The sequence below is a fragment of the Camelus bactrianus genome, chromosome 33, assembly GCF_048773025.1.
Source record: "Camelus bactrianus isolate YW-2024 breed Bactrian camel chromosome 33, ASM4877302v1, whole genome shotgun sequence".
Classification (NCBI taxonomy): domain Eukaryota; kingdom Metazoa; phylum Chordata; class Mammalia; order Artiodactyla; family Camelidae; genus Camelus; species Camelus bactrianus.
Genome location: NC_133571.1, coordinates 2,346,120 through 2,363,249, shown reverse-complemented (window position 1 = coordinate 2,363,249; position 17,130 = coordinate 2,346,120). Strand labels below are relative to the sequence as shown.

Genomic DNA, 17,130 nt, shown 5'->3' with positions numbered 1-17,130 from the left:
CTGAGCACCTGCAAATAACAAAGGACAGGAGGTCACTTGGCCAGTTGTCTAATCAGATATGTGTAGTGTACAAGGGGGTCTGCTAGGTACGGTAGCCCATGTTGTTGAGAAGCCTAAACCCACTGAAATAGACATACATGAAAACAGATGCATTGTTTGTGTCTACTCGTTCCTGTACTGAGTATGAACACAGTACCACACAGTGATGAAGCGTGTTGTACCTAGAGCCAGACTGCCTGGGTTTGAATCTTGACAGCACCATTTCCTTGCTGTGTGACCTTGGGCAAATTTCATAACTTCTCAATGCTTCATTTTCATTACTAGTAAAACTGAGGTAATGATAGTACCTACAAAATGGGAAGATTGTTAGGAGTAAGCATAAGTCACATAAATTACTTTGCATAAGTCCTATTACATAGTAAATGCTAAGTAAATATTAATTATTCCTTGCAGGCAGTTCTGGGTTATAGTAATGGTTAAATGTTGAGCACTTTTACCAACTGTCAGGCCCTTTGGAAGAACCCTATATGCATTAATTCATAGAATATTTTCCAGAGACAATGATAGCTTTCCAACATGGCAGATGAGGAAGCTGAGGCACAGAGAGGGGAAGGAAGTTGCCCAGCATTACCCAGTGACTAAGTGGCAGGACCTGTATGCAACCCCAAGCACTCTGACTTGTGCTCTTAACCAACTATGAACTTCACTACAGCAACTTTTATGATGGCTCCTCTTGTCAGTCTTCAAACCTTGTCTACTTAATTTTTTTTTCCTGTGGTAGTCTTTGTGTCTCAACCCTTAATTCTTTCACACTAAATGAGTTACCCCTTTCTGAAGTTCTGTTTCAGACCACCATTTGTCCCCATCCTAGCTCTAAAGCTTCATGGTTAAGTTGACTGTGACATGTAGGCTGTGCTGCTGATCAAAGCACAATAGCCCAATTCTCTCCGCCCTCCCACAGGCCTGGTAACAGACCAAGGAATCCCACGTCTGCAGTCCTTCCTGCCTGTCTCCTTAGAAGCACCATCTCTTGAAGTTACAGAGCTTAATTGAATCTATTTATTTTAAAACTTTTACAAAACAAAGGGTAACTTTACACGAGGTGAGGTTGCCTATTCTAAATAACTTCCATTCAATTTAATGACCTCCCTCTTTGATTTATCTGTGGGCAATCCTTCTTGGAAAAGCAAAAGAACATCTGGAGCTTAAAATAATATGATGCACTTTCTTTTGTGGGTCATTCAGAGAGGTGTAAAAATGAGACAAGCCTTGTTTTCTCAGGCAGTAACCCCTTATCCCACTTCCTATTTTATCTACCATTGTCCCTATTAATTAAAATATTTCTGGTATTTTGGTTCAAGGCCAAAACACTGCTATCTGTAAGCAGTTGTGATGGCTCTTCCTCTCTTTTCCCTGATCTCAGAGGCCTGACTACTCAGATGCCTGGGCTTTGAAGCCATGGCTGATAAACATCAATTGCATGAGGTGGGAAGGCTCCAGCTTACCCTGACTTCCCTCTGTCCATTCTTCTGCATGGAGTCCAAAAGAGGAGTGATGAAAGAATGGGGAGGGGAGAAAACAGAATTCGGGCATGCCTTTTCATCATCCACCTTTGCATAGTAGGACAGATTAAAACACGTTAAGAAACAAAAGAAAACAAATTTGGCTTGCTTGACCCGAGTTCCCAAGGAGCACTAAGGATCAGCAGTGGGGGGCATGTCGACATAGGTTCCCCAAAGATACTGGTAGGACATGTGCATGAGAAAATGCACGCTGTGATATGTACATGAATAAATGTGTGCTCTGGTGCTCCAACTATACGGAGGCAACTTTTTGGTCAGTGAAGTGGTCTGAAGCATCCTAGTGCCAATGATGAATAATAACAAGGGGAACTCTTCCCAATCTGCAGGAGAGTTTTAAGGATTAAAACTTTTAATTTTAAGATTTTCTTTCTTCATCCTCTCTGTGTTTTTCATCTTTCATTTATTGTGTCTGATACTTTTATCTCCTCTCAGGAGTTAGCTGACAGAACAGCAAGTACATATTAATATAAGTTGGGGAGTGACCTCCCATATTTAGTTGTACAGTTTGTACTTTATCTGGACAGATGACTATGGTGTGATTTATCTCATCCATATAACATAACTACACTTCTTGCCAGGGAAATTGCTATTGCTTTGTGTATGGAATAAATCAGTTTGTCTGCAAAGAGGGCAGATGTTCTGTCCCAAAAGCAAGTATGAAAATGACATTCCACTAAGAAATGTATTTAGTAACAAAAGGGTATTAATAAGTCTACATTGATTAAGCAGTATCAACACCCAAACAAATAAGCAAATATATTTTTATATATAGTAGGTCTTATTATATCTATTTTTATAGAGAAGCAAACTGAGGACCAGTGAAATAAAATAATTTTTAAAATGTTAAATATTTACTTTGAGGCAGATACAGAATTTGAGCCCAAGCATTCTGAGTGATTAACTCTAAAGCTTTTCATTACTTATACCCCTTCCACTTTTCCTTCACAAATTAAAATAAATTTTGATTAATGTAGGGTGGGGAAGAGGTTTAAATGAATGATACTTTCCTCTAAGTTTTTGTAGAAAATATCCAGAATAAATAACCTTCTTTGGAGATCAGAATAACTTGCCATGCATGTATAAAAATTGCTGTAAGAAAGCTATGTTCTTAGGAAACCTAGTCCGTGGAATCATTCCTGATTGGATTAAAAAATTTATTTCAATTAAAAAATATGTCAGAGGCAAACAGTTAATTGCTGTTTTTGCATGTTTCCAAATAAGTGAGTTGCTTACACAAACTGCCTCAGATGAAGCTACTCTGATATAATAAAGATAATATTTTAAGTAGTTTATCTGCATTTTTTGCTTATAAACAGAACCTTGTAGTGCTAGTTTGTATTTCTTTCAGTTAAAGACCAAATATAGTCAAAAGAGGAGATGGTTTAATATTTCAAAACTAAAGAATTAGGGTCCTGTTTATGGTATTTCTAGAAAAATGATCATATGTCATATGCATTTTTAATCCTACTTTATTTTAGTTCTTAAGTATATAAATATAATAATTGATTCCAGGTTTATGCTTTAAAAAAAAGAACAGAAAATTAATAAACACTTGTGAAGGTGAAACTGTCACTGTTTCTTACTGACAGTCAAGATAAACTAATCAACTAAAGAGACTGGTTCAAATAAATGATTAAAGTTGACAATAGAAGTGGAAATCCCACACTCAGCCCTCAGTAAAGCTCTTAACTGAGAATTGAATACATATTGGAGCTAAGAAGTCTCCATGGCAGAGAGAAAGGAAAATTATTTTGTGATCATTATGTTTCATAAGGGACTAAAGCTCATAAGGTTTGAGTTCACAAATTGAACTTGTACGATTTTCAGGGGAAAAGGTCACGATGGAAATCAATTATCCTGACCATAAAATATCCCTATATATTATTTTGTTTTTTAAAATGTCTTCCACTGAATCTAATTCTGAAAGTCATGACCAAAAAAGATATCATAGGTAACAAAAAAATTCAAATAAACTCTAAGTACATTTTAAAATTGTTTATGTTTCAAATAACTTACCAAATATTTTGAGGATTTCTCTTCTGTTCAAATACAAAATATCCCATGTAGAAAATGAGATTAGTATATGCTCAGCCTTTCTCTGATTACTGGGCAATAATTGAGAAACCAGTGGCAAAGAGGTGATTTTCTATCAGAAACGTACACAAGTACTACCTGCCCATTCAGTGGACACTCAGAATCTTTGAGGAAGGTGTAGTTTGAAACATTTTATATAGTTTTTAAATTTAGAACCAAAAAACTATGCAAAAAATGCGATTTTTAATGTAACAGGTGGAAAGAGTGTAAGTTAAATAGTTAGAAAACAGTACTAGAGGGTAATTGTTGGTAGTATTTTCCAAAGATGATTATAATAGTATTGTATGTGTGTATATTTATAGTAGTATGTCATAAGTAGTATTATGTCTTACATGGCATCATCCCATAAAGAATTCCCTTCTCTTTGAAACTGTCTGAGTCATAAAAGGCAATTCAGTTCTCATCTTGTTCATTACAGTATTCTTGCTTGGGTCTCTTAGCTGCTATGTTAGAGGTCCAACTATCTTAAGGCCACCATGTTGTGAGGAGGTCAAGCCACATGGAAAGGCCTTATGTAGGTACTCTGGTTAGCAAGTCCACATTTTTGAGTTATTCCAGCCCAAGCTGTAGCCACATGTGTGAATGAGCCTTCAGATGATTCCAGCCCTGGCTCAGTAGGTTACCTCCAGATGTGGAGTTAAAGTCCCAGACATCATGGAGTAGGAATAACTCATCCCTACTGGACCTTGTCTGAAATCCTTAGGTCTGTGAGCCTAATGAGCATAGCTGAATGCCAAGCCACTAAATTTGTGGGTCATACATTAGAGAAATTTAAACATTTGTGCGGGGCTTACTATGGAACCGACCACTATGGTAATCACTGGAGAGTTTGCATTAGACATGCGCTCTGCCTTCCAGAAGCTGTCCTTCCAGTAAGGATCATGATATGGATAGAACTTATGAAGATCATACATGTTGGTATTTAAGCTTTTTTCTGTTCTTATTAGATAAATATTTCACTTTAACATAAATTAAGATTCAATAAATGTAACTTGAAGATTGCATAGACCTTAGTACTCCTTTGGGTAAAATATTTATTAATAAGGATTTTTCTACCTGAAAAATAACGTATGTAAAAATTCTCTGAGCGTTCCTAAATTCCAAGTCAACCACAAGTCCAAAATACCAAAATAATACATCATACGGTTTATGTGATTCTAAATGTTTGAAATTTTTCTGATCATTTAAAAATTGTAAAAATCTCAGTGAATTCATATTTTTGGGAATTAAGGCAGGAAGCTATTTTGTAACTCTATACTACTTGACCTGTCATGTTTAGGCTGTAAGTTTAAATCCAGATGTTTCTGAAAGCTGTCTTGAGCTCAGCTGACTGGTGGTCTTCCAAATGTAAAATGAGTCAGCAGCAGCTGTTCAATTCACAGCAGTTTGGAATTTCTGCAATAAAATCCATCCCAGAGTCTTCCTTTCTTAACTGATGAACAGAGGATCTGGACTTGAATGAAACAGGTACAGGATCATTCTTAAATGTATGAGGGGTTTTGCTTGTTATATTATATATTGGTTCAAACCTAATGGAAAACAGAATAACAGTAAACAAAGAGAACATAACTATTTTTTATATTCTTTGAAGTAATCCTACTTCTGGGAGTCATTCTGAGGGAAATAATTGAAAAGAAGGAAAAAGTAATATACATGAACGTGTTCACTGCAGGTATCATAACAGGAACATTGGAAACAATAGATAGAATTATTTATTTGGTATTTACTATGAGACCTTGCATACATGATCTCTAATGTTAAAAAAAAAATCTGAAAGGTGAACAGTGGTATCCATAGCTTTGAATGAGGAAACCACATGCAAGCTCCCACTAGCAGTAACTGACAGAACCAGCAGACACACCAATGCAGGATTGTATGATGAAAGGCCATGTCTTCAGTGACACCACAACCGTAGCTGGTAAAAATCATATTTTGACGAGAAAATCCCTGTGAAATGTTGAATGAACAAGCTTATATACCTGAATAATTATAGCAATAGAAAATAATAGCTAATATTTTGAGCATTTAATATGTACCAAGCCTAGAACAGACAACGTAAAGGTGTTATTTTATTGTATCCTCTCAATTCTGTACATAGATGCTGTCCTCATTTTAGAAAAGTTGTACATATTACAGCTCTGACTTTGTGTGTGGCGAGTACTGGAGGCTGGTTGTGTATTTGTAAGTATACGTGTAAAACTACTGACAGGAGCACATCGAAAACATTCACAATGCTAAGGGTTCATTTTAATGCTGGAATTGAATATTTTTTACATTTTCTCTTTTATGCCTATTGTTTTTATTGTACAATACAAGTGTGTGACATTTTTATAATCAAAATAATATCAGCTTTATTTTTTAAAGAAAAAGAAGTATATCTAGACTGAGGCCAAACACCAATAAGCAGGAATGAAATGGCCACGATGGGGACTTGACCATGTTAAAATTTCCATTACTTTTCAAAATAAGTGTTCTCAGGGCAAGATAAATGTGAACAGGTTTTTAGAAATAGTAATGGAATCAGTAGATAAAGGAAACATTGGAGAAATATTTTGGACCAGTGTTTTTTTTCCTTTGGTAACCACATTTTACCACTTTAACAGTTGTGAACTCATTTTTATCGTGTGGTGGTCATTTACTTCACACTGATTTTTATTTCTTATTTCCTTTCATTCTACCTTTGTGGATAAGCTGATGTTGAAAGCCCTGATTGGTGAATTACAGACAGAAATTAGGCTGCAGTAGTCCACAATCCTCAGATGATTTTATTCTTTTTATTCAAAACAAGAAATACATTTAAAGAGTTTTATTTAAGAATTACAGGAAGGATGTGCCCATGTTGGTTCATCAATTGTACCAAATATGCCACATTGATGAGGCATGTTGAAGGTAGGGGAGTATATATGTGTGGGTGGGGAGGGCTACGTGTGAACTCTGTATTTTCTGCTCAGTTCTGTTGTGAATCTGAAACTGCTCTAAAAGGATAAAATCTACTTAAAAAATTACAGAAAAGTAAGTTATAAAACAGAAGGTGAATGGGTGACCTAGGTTTGCAGAGTATAAAACCAGGATTAAATGCTTTTGGATCTGATGTAGCAAAGAGAGCAGGAAGGCATGTGAGAGATATTAGGGAAGTTATGACCATATACCATAATATATATGAAATAACTTTGCAAGATCTTAATATCTATTCCAATGTGTTTACATTGGGCAACCAGAACTTTCCAAAAATCAAAACCTAATCATGTCGTTCTCCTGGTTAAATGCACCAGGGGCTCCTAAGTACCCTCAGAATGAAGATCAAACTCCACAGCTTACCAAGCTGGGCCTTGCTCACCTCTCTAGTTTCATATTTTGCAATTTTCTCCGTGGTTCTCTATGTTCTAGCCCTACCTAAACCGTTCTTTTACAATATCATGATTTATTCTTCTTCCTTGACTTTGCACATTCTATTCTGCTCAAATTCCTTGTGTCTCTCCTGAATAAATGGATGGAGAGATGGATGATTCATAAGTAGATGTGATATAGGTCCTGCTACTCAGTAGGCAATGGAATTTGATAGGAAAAGTAACTATCAAAATGATAGAAAGGTACTGTCAAATTTTGAAAAACATCAAAAATAGTAATAATAATAAGAAAACAGTTTTGGACACTGCAGTTGCATTATGGAAGGGTGAATGATCAGAAGCTGGGATGGTAGTGTTGCAGAAAAACATGTGACAGCTCAGTGTTACAGCTCAGTTGTGACAGCAACCTGGATCTGGGCAAGAGACCAAGCAGCACTCAGAGAGCTGGAGAACTCAGGTCTATTACGCCAGCAGGCCCAGAGGAGTTAACACTCCAAGCTATGGACCCCATCTGTAGGTTTACACAGGCTTTTATAGGCTGCCAGTTTACACTTTGCAACATCATACGCAAATAAGGTATAATAAAACTTGACTAATTAGGAACAAGCTTTGTAGAAATGGACCAATCAGGAGTGAGAGAAATGGACCAATAAGGAGTGAGGGAAATAGGCCAATCAGGAGTGATAGAAATAACCAATCAGGAGTGATCTCCATTCAAATAAAGCACTACAAATGGACCAATCAGGAATTAGCTCATGGAACCAATAGAATTTTAGGGGTAAGTTCCACTTTCCTAGAAGTAAGCTGTTTCAGAGGCAAAAAGTTAAGTCTGGACCAGGGAACAGGATAGTGCTGGCAGGAGAGTAGTGGCCCTGCTGGTCTTTTTCATGGAGCTTCCCACCTCTGTAGGGAGAGTGGCCCTCACAGCTCTGACACTGACCTAAAGTAATAGGGTAATAAGGTCAACAGATGAAAGGATGGGGAAAGCAGGTGGAGAATCAGGTAAATATACAATTCTGAGGGGGAAAGTCATAATGGCACTTAGGCAAATAAAATAAAACAGGTCTTCATCAAAGATAACACTGGTATTTCAGAACTGAGGACTTTACAAGGGTGCTTTACTCAGATAATAAGTATTATTGAAAAAATATAAACTTATAACTGAAAATGTTTCTGTATTTGTGGTATATGGAGACTCAGTAATTCTCAATATTGCATAAGATTAGATTGACTCCATTTCCATCTTTTCAAATAAGAGGAGGAAAGTACAGTCCTAAATCACTTCAAAATTTCTTAATTCAGATGGAGGTAAAGAACCCCATTCTATCTTCCATTCATTGGTGTATCCCACACACTTACAGGTTATACAGTACAGAATGTATTAGAGAATTCAGTTTAATTAGTTATTAAGTCCAAGATTAGTAAACATTGCAATGAAGATTCCAACCATGTAAAAATATACACTGGTACTTTCAGGCAAGATACATACTGCACAAGACTATTTGTATTACATAAAGGAATGACTTGATTCTTTTAAGTCTGTTTGGTTTTGCAAATTAAGTGACGTGCATTGAAAAACATTAAGCTCCATGTTTCCATTTTGAAAATAACGGCATTAATCATTTCCTTGAGGAATCTGTTAGTTGCCAAGAGCCCTCTCTTTTCAGAGAGGTATATTAAATGTTATTTGCTGACCTGTATGTCTCATGTGACATTTTTTTTTCTTTTAAACAACCTGAGTCTGACCTTGCATTTTCAATTGAGTCATTATACATTTGTAAGCATTGCATTTTGTAATAAGAAATGTGAAACACTCTATAGCATTTATCAAGTAGATCCTGCCTTATGATTTATTTTGTGACTTTGTTCAGCACAGGGAGATTCCTGGTTAGTATTAGGAATATGTGTGCGCTGGTAGTCATGCAAGCTTTAGCAAAATAAGTGGAGATCTGGTTCTGTAAAAACATGGGAAATTTCGTGTTCGCTGAGCAAGAATAATGGTCTTGTAAAACAGAACATGTGGATATATAAACAAACACATATTTATGCCTAGAAATAAAATACGTTCACTGGGAAATTCACATTCTCTTAAAATACACACTCCTTTTACACTTTCATGACTTTATATTAAGGAGTCTTATGCATGCAAATGAGTACAATGCCTAGAGAACTGGACACCTCAAACCAGGTGATGACCAGCTCTCGTGGTAGTGGTGATAGGGAAGCTATTTAGATTCTTTATGAAGGAAAATGAATGGGGCAAAATTAGAAATCTCCAATTAGCCAAGTCTTCCCTTCTTTAAAAAAGACAAACCAGAATCATTGGCATGCTTTCTGCCTTTGTTATATAAGGAAATGTGTAATTTCATAATATTAATGCGTGTGTGTGTGTGTGTGTGTGTGTACATGTACATGTATATAATTTAGCTTTCAGCATGTGATGGGCTGTGACTGTGAACTGAGAAGGCTACTTTACCTCTCTGAGCTTCAAATATCTGTATCTATGATGTGAGGATAATAATGCCTTCCTCATAAGGTTGCAGTGGTGACAATGAGACTAGATTTTATTACTCACCTAATAACAAAGTCTGGCACATAGCATTATGTTTAAAAAACTACAACTATTTAAAAAAAATTTAAACATTTGCTTTCCAAACTGTACCCAGCAAAGCTAAGTGACATTCTTAGCACTACATAGCTTATTAATAATCAGATGAAGACTTTTAAAATTACTTTTAGATCCCAGTGAGTATATCTCTTGTGTAGAAGAATTTAAATTAATTTTTATAGATGTTTCTCCCTCAAGTAGGTGGAGTGTAACTCTCCAATTCTCAAGTATTGTCTTTCTAAAGAGTACAGTATTGAAAGGGGGAACAGAAGGGGACTTTACAGCGGAGAAACCTGACAAGCACTACCGCAGCCAGGGGATGAAAATCAGCATCAACAGTGGTAAGTCATGTTGACAGTGTGTCTGCTTATCGGTGTTGTGAAAGTAACACAGAATGGCATTGTTTTCTGAGGTCTCCTCCTCAAAGCCTATAACCACAGTCTAAGCATGATAGAAACATCAGAAAATCTCATTTTTGGCATTGTGTACAAAATATCTGACAAGCACTCTTCAAAAATGTAAAGGTCATCAAAAAAAGCAACAGACGCCTAAGGAGATATGATGAGGAAATGTCATATGACATTCTGGATGGGATCCTGGACCAAAAAAAGAACATTAACTAACATTAAGGAAATCTAAACAAAGTATGGACTTTAGTTAAAAAAAATGAATAAACAAACCAAAAAACCCCCACAAATCCTGGTGAAAATGTGTACTGTCTTGGATTTGATAGACACGCTTGATTATGTTATGCAATGGATTTCTCTAGACTTTAAGAAGACATATCAGCTAATCCTGTTGTAATGTGAATAATTCTCTCAATGAGAATCTGAGAGCAGTTCTGCTGGGCAGGGCCTCCGCCTTCAGAGAGTTATTTGAAAAAGAAAAGATCTGCAAGAGAATATATCTTAGCATCTCAGATCTGAAGAATTCTTAAAAAGCTTCCTGGAATAAGAGATAAGGCTTTTCCTACCTGACATTAAAACCTGGGACATATCCTAATGTTTATGAGAGATGTGACAGTTATATGCAGAAGAGATTGTACTTTGGAAAAACAAAGTCCTATATGAACATATAAAAATGAATTTCCCAGGCCACCAAGGATGCATTAAGTGCAATCTGATGTGTTTTATTATCCTTCTACAATATTGCAAGTGAATACAATTAGGAAATTTGCTGATAGCACATACCTACCAAAACATTATAGCCTCTGTGAATGCCATTCTTCCAGGCCCTTGAGGCTACAGGATTATACCTTTAGTAAGAAAATCTAGGATATAATTTTTTCCCAAAATACATTAATTTCTTTTGTCTATCATTACAAGGGCTACAAGTTGTAACAGAACAAGAAATCAGAGCTTAATCATTTTATTGAAATATTTACTATAAAACAAAATATCCTCTAATTTTCATTATATCAAATCAGATCTGTAAACTATTCTAGTTTGTGAATATGGGTATGGCTTTGACTTGTCTATTCCATAACAGTTGTAATGAACATCACATAGATTGCGCACAGATTAGTGGTGAAAGATTCCCTGCTCATTTCAGCTTATAGGAAGTGCTTAAAGGCATAACTTAAGTAAGCCAGCAAAATCTGCATCATGCTATTCTTTTGTATGCCTCATGGAAGGTATACTTAAGATGTGGTACAGTGTTATCTATATTGCCTGATGTCAGATCTCATTGCATGGTGACTCAAGACATACCTGTTGTGTGTTAGAGAGGAACTTGGGAAGTATAATTTGAAAAGCCAGAAATCTGGCTTGGCTTTCCAAAAAAAAAAAAAAAAATTGTAGTGATAAAATCACATAAATTAGGAATGAAAAAACATTTAGACTTTGGCCAATTTCAGGCTGGTTTGTGGGCTGTTTATTGTCCTTTTTATTTTTCAGAGATGACACAGTTAATGGTAGTGTTCTCCAACAGTGTGAGAATGGTTTTTCCTTAAACTTTTCTGCAAAGATATTCTTTGGATAAAATAAAGTCTGTCCTGGAGCTTTCCTGTGTAAATGATTTATAAAGCTTGTGGTTAATCAAAATTTGCTCTCCAAGGTTACATTCATTAATTTATTCATTCACTGAGTACTTATTGACTGGCACCATGCATGTCAGCATTGTTCTGAAACTCTAAGTATAAGGGTGAGCAAAAACAGACATTATACCTACCCTCATAGGGCAGACAGTCTAGTGAGGAAATGGATATTAAGCAATGGACACACAAATAATTCTAAGGTAACACAATAAAGTAGAGATACAGAAGAGACAAACACAGTGAGAGTACAAAATAAAGGATGGACTTGGTCAGGATTTGAACTGTTCAGCTATTGACATGCTATAGACACACACATTTACAAAAAAAGGAAAAAACAAAGTAAAGAACTAAATAAAAAAAAGAAAAGAAAAGAACGAAATGAATGAGCCCACCTTGTCTATATTTTATGCCTATCTTTTTGTTTTTGTCAGGGAAACCCTAGCGTTTTGCGGTTTTACTTCCCCAAGTAACAAGTATTTGTTCTGGGTTCTTCCAGTTTCTCTATTGTAGCTTCATGAGCACAACCCAAGGTTATTGTTTTTTTTTTTTTTTTAATCACCTGAATTTGACTGAAAACTGACAAAAATGGGGTGAGGGGAGGGGAAAGAAACTGGTTAGACATACAAAACCCATGTGGGGCCAATTCAGTTGAAAGGTTTCCTTCTACTTAACACGGGCCTCATGTAAGATTTGAGGAATTTGTATTTCAGGGAGGATACAGGTTCCAGAAATGGTTTAGAATTCTTATTTTCTATTGCCAAAGTGGCTGAGATTCTCTCTTAGTTATGAATGAGCTTGTTGGAGGCTCGTCCCGCTCAGCAGCACCAGCTCCTGTGTGTGTCTAGTGGGGCAGGGAGAGACTGTGAACTAACTATACTCCATAAACCTGTGGGCAAAGTCTTTGCTAATATTCTTGATACTAATATGATGTATAGATAATATTCATAAAGTTGCTTTTACAAATAGAAAACCCAAGTGAAATGTGACATTTACAGAAATAGATTAATGGATACATCTACACAGTTTAACTGGAACAGCTGTTTTGATTAAAGAGACCTGTCAGTTCAGCACAACTGCTTGAATGACTTTTTCAATTTGATTTAATTTGATCTGATCTAAGTAGTGTATAATACCAAGGTAAAAAATGTACCCCATTTCTCAAAATTAGAAGCATGGACTTTAACGTTGGAGGGAAACCTGAAGGTTACCTAACCCCACCTCCCAATCAGCACAGGAACATTTTTTTCTGTAAATTCTATTCCTTTCAGTTCGCCTCAGCATGATTACATGCAGCAAAGGAGAACCTGCTGGTAGGCGGGCAGACAGTTTCATCCTAATGCAGTTATGAATACTAGGACTTTTTCTTTTGCATCCGGTTGTAGCTTCTATTCCTTTCCCTTTGGAAAGGATGTCTTTCTCTCTTCTACACAAATGCCTTCAATTACTTAGTATGGAAGTAATCCTAGACAACTTACTTTCCTGAGCACCAGAGTCCTCATCTGAAAAAAGGAACCAGTAGTATTATTTCCTAGGGTTTTTGCAGGAGTTAGAGCAGACAACTTACTTAAAGTGTCTGCAGCAACACAGAAAGCACTGCTTTGTCAGTGGTGCAATCAGAATAGTATCGTTACTGTTGTGCTGTTATTTTACCTCCCTAACATCTCTGTTTGCCCAGCTATGCATTCCTTGCTTCTTTATTTGTTCTTAATAGACTTCGATCTATTTTACCTTAAATTATAGAGCTGAACACAGTACCACCCATGGTCCTAACAATGTAAAACACCATGTGACTGTTTCACTTATTGGTCTGGACATTTTACTTTTCTTTCAACATAAATATTACCCATTCTTAGTGTCTTTATCACACCATTGGATCATACTATCCCAAATAATTCCCTAGGTTCTTTTCTTCCTTTCTTTGAAAAGCCCGAAATTTTATTTGTATAAAAAAAAGAAGAAAAAATGCTCCAAACCAGAGATGGAGGTGGGGGTGTCGCTGGAGGTCAGAAGGACAGGGAGAAAGCTTGGTAGCCTACGCTGGTGAAGACATCCACCCTGCAGCTGTTGCCTGAGGCTGTCAGGACCTTGCACTCAGGCTGATGCTTGCTGGCTGAGGCTGAGTCTTAGCAGCCTGGGGAGAAGCCAGGCACCTGGGCCTTGAGCTCCTCACTTAGCTGCCACTGGCTGACGTAGTGACCCTGGCCGCTGATAGAATCAGGTCCTGGTAGAAGGTGACGTGCTTCTGTGGTGCCATCATAGGGAAGATGGTGGTGGGTGTGGAGGATCCGAGGTGCCAGAGGGTGAGCGCTGGGCCACCTACACCGACCATCCAGTCTGAGTCAGTTGCCAAACATCCGATCCAGCGCCCACTGTGGGGCCGAGAGTACTCCTCGTGCTTGTAGACCTCGGTAGTCTGGACCTCCTTGGCCTGGCGGAGGTCCCAAAGCCGCACAAGCCCCATCCTCGTCACCTGACAGCACCTCGGGGCTCCGCTCCTGCAGTGCTAGGCAGTGGATGTAGTCCGTGTGGATGGAGTCGCCTGAAGGTCCCCATCTCAAGGTCCATCAAATGCAGCTGACAGTCTTCCCCAGCCAGGAAGAGGGATTTCTCCTTGGGGAGGAGAAGCAAAGCACTGACCTCAGGTACTTCCAGGCTGGTCCTGTGTGGGCGCTGACATAAGGAGCAACAGCTCCTTACAGCCCTTCTTGAGGATCCCTGCCCAAAGCCAGGCCTTCGCCTCCCCATCCCCAGCACGAGCAGATGTCGATCAGGGCAGACCATGCTGTAGACAGGCCCAACATGGGCTTGGAAGGTCCCCACGGGCTTCTTACTTTCCTCTCTGGCCTCGGAGCTCAAAGCAGCAGACAAGCTAAAGACGGCTATCTGCCTGTAATTGTTGCCAGCTGCCAGGAACAGGGTGAGACTCTGGGAGAAAATGGTCCTATGCAGCCAGGGCAGAGCCATAAATGCTTCGGCCTGAGCCAGAGGCCCCGCGTACGGCACAGCTCGCTCCACCTCCAGAACTAAAAGTCCCAGAGCGCCCGCGCTCCAGGCAGCCCCACGGGTCCGCCAGCGCCGAAGGGCGTCTCCCCTTAGCGGCGCCCCGCCTCCCAGCACCGCCGCCGCGCACCCCGAGCCCCAGGAGCGGAGGAGCCCGCCAAGAGGAACCCAACACTGGGCGGCGCCCACTGCGGCCGCGCTGCCCCTGACCCCGACCCCCACCCCCACCCCACTGGGCGGAGCCGCCTGCCGTCCGTCTTCCGTGCCCGCGCTCCGGGGGGTTCTTCATGTGAACAATTTTACACCTGTCTTTTCTCATATATCCTTTTGGTTTCATTTTAAGCTAAAAGTAAGACTTTTAATTTATCTGCATTAAATTGTATTTTTCTGAGTGGGCTTTTTGTTTTAGCCTGTTTAGAACTTTAAGAATCTTTAACCTGTTATCCAACAAATTATATTTTAATCATAACTTTAGGTCATCTGCACATTTGACAAGTCCCTTTTCTAAATCTTCAGTCACACCATGATTGTTGACTAGGACGTAGATGAGAATTAGCATTTCAACATTGTATTTATAATCCATCAGAGGAAATGAAGCCCTAACATACGGCGACAATGGTGGGGCTCCAGGGCAAGGGATTGAATTCGGGTATGATTCCTCCATTATAACCTTTAACAACCAGTATTCAGGTAAATTCCTAAATCCTTTGATTTGCCTTGATTTTAGAAATTACTCTCAAATGTTTTCTCATTCTTACCTACACAAAATGTATGCAACACATCAGGCCTTGCAGGTTTAGGGTTGTAGCTGAGAGGAGCAATGGAAAACACTAACATTTAGTAACATCAAACCCTATATTTAGAAGGAAAACCAAAGAGATTATTATTTTCAGGCATAGAATCCAGCCTGTCAGTCTCCATGGAGCTGGTTGACAGACTCCTAGAGGCATATCACTTTAAAAAAGGAATTAATAAACTTAAAAAAAGGAATTAACATTCTCTAGTGACAGTGACACTTTTGAGATGCAAAGGGTGGTCTGTTAATAATTTCACCAAGTCATTAGGCATAAACAAGACTGCAAGGGAAATCCTCATTTTCATGACTCATATTTTATGCTCAGTAAAATGGATATTTAAGTAATTGAATTGCACTTTAGAATTGAGTGGAGATTTAGAAGTCACTTTGTTCACCTTTTCTCTGCATGCAAAAAACATCTGACTCAGTCCAACCTCTCACAGTCCATGTTACAACACCCCTGAATTGATGATTTTTCAGTCTCCTCGAATGAATGCTTTCAGTGCTAAGCATGGTGGCACTATCTGGAGGGGTAGTGAAAGGGCTTCCAGAGGGTTTAGCAGTTTTACGTATTACAGTTCTCCTAGATAGAAGTCCTTCCTGGAACTTGTTCTTGGTAATTCACCTTCTAGCAATTTGTAAGTTAAATTGGTGTCCACTTGTTAGTGTCCCAGCTATTTGAAGACAGTTATCACATGGGCAGAGTTAAATGAGTGATATGATGGCATGAATACCACAATGTACATTTCCCCTCCTCAGTCAATGTGTATTGAAGTGAAGTGTTTAGTCACTTGCTTATCTTTTGGTGAAATTCTCTTATACTCTTAAAATATTTCATGTTGAAATATTTGACCATGCCGCACTTCCTTCAACAACTTGTCTTAATTCTTTAATATGAGATCAAATATTAACTTTTCTGGGAAACTTGCTTGAACTCTACACTGTTTTGCGTCCTCTTTTATTTACTGTTCTTGCTCCCCATGCACTGTGTCTTCTCCTTCTCCTTCTTCTCCTTCTTCTCCTTCTTCTTCTTCTCCTTCTTTTGTTCTTTTATTGGGGGTAATTAGGTTCATTTATTTACTAATGGATGTACTGAGGATTGAACACAGGACCTTGTGTACACTAAGCAGTCACTCTACCACCGAGCCATACCCTCCCCACTGCGTCTTCTCATCCTCATTATCACACTTATCACACTTTTCACACTGTGTTTGTTTTCCTTTCTGACTCTCCTGATTATACTAGCATTTACTGAGTGCTTACTATGTTCCAATTTCTGCCCACAAGATTTAACTGATTAACTCAGTTGATCCTCAGAACAAACTTATAAGAGTACAACCATTATCATTCCCTTTTCAAAGGAGAGGAAACCAGAGCACCACTAGTTAAGGAAATTGTCCCAAAATCATAAAGTCCTAAGTCCTAGAGTGTCTGATCCAAGATGTTGGGCTCCTAACCGTTACCCTATGCTGCTTCTCTTTAGCTGCTCTTAGAAGGCAGGAGCAGGCTTTGATCTTTGTGTTATCAATATCTAGACCCTGCCTAGAACGTGGTAGGGACTTGAAAAATAGTGTTGAATAAATGAGTGGATACATGTTTTCTACTTAAGTATTTTGAGTGATAGAAAGCAAAAGTCATCAAGATTTTAAGAGTATAAAGGACTTTAA

At 38.3% G+C, this 17,130-nt stretch overlaps 1 pseudogene; it reads right to left on the bottom strand.

Annotated features, from left to right (window-relative positions):
* Positions 1-13,670: 13,670 nt before the first annotated feature.
* On the bottom strand, positions 13,671-15,911 carry LOC141575831 (THO complex subunit 6 pseudogene; annotated as a pseudogene).
* Positions 15,912-17,130: the final 1,219 nt, after the last annotated feature.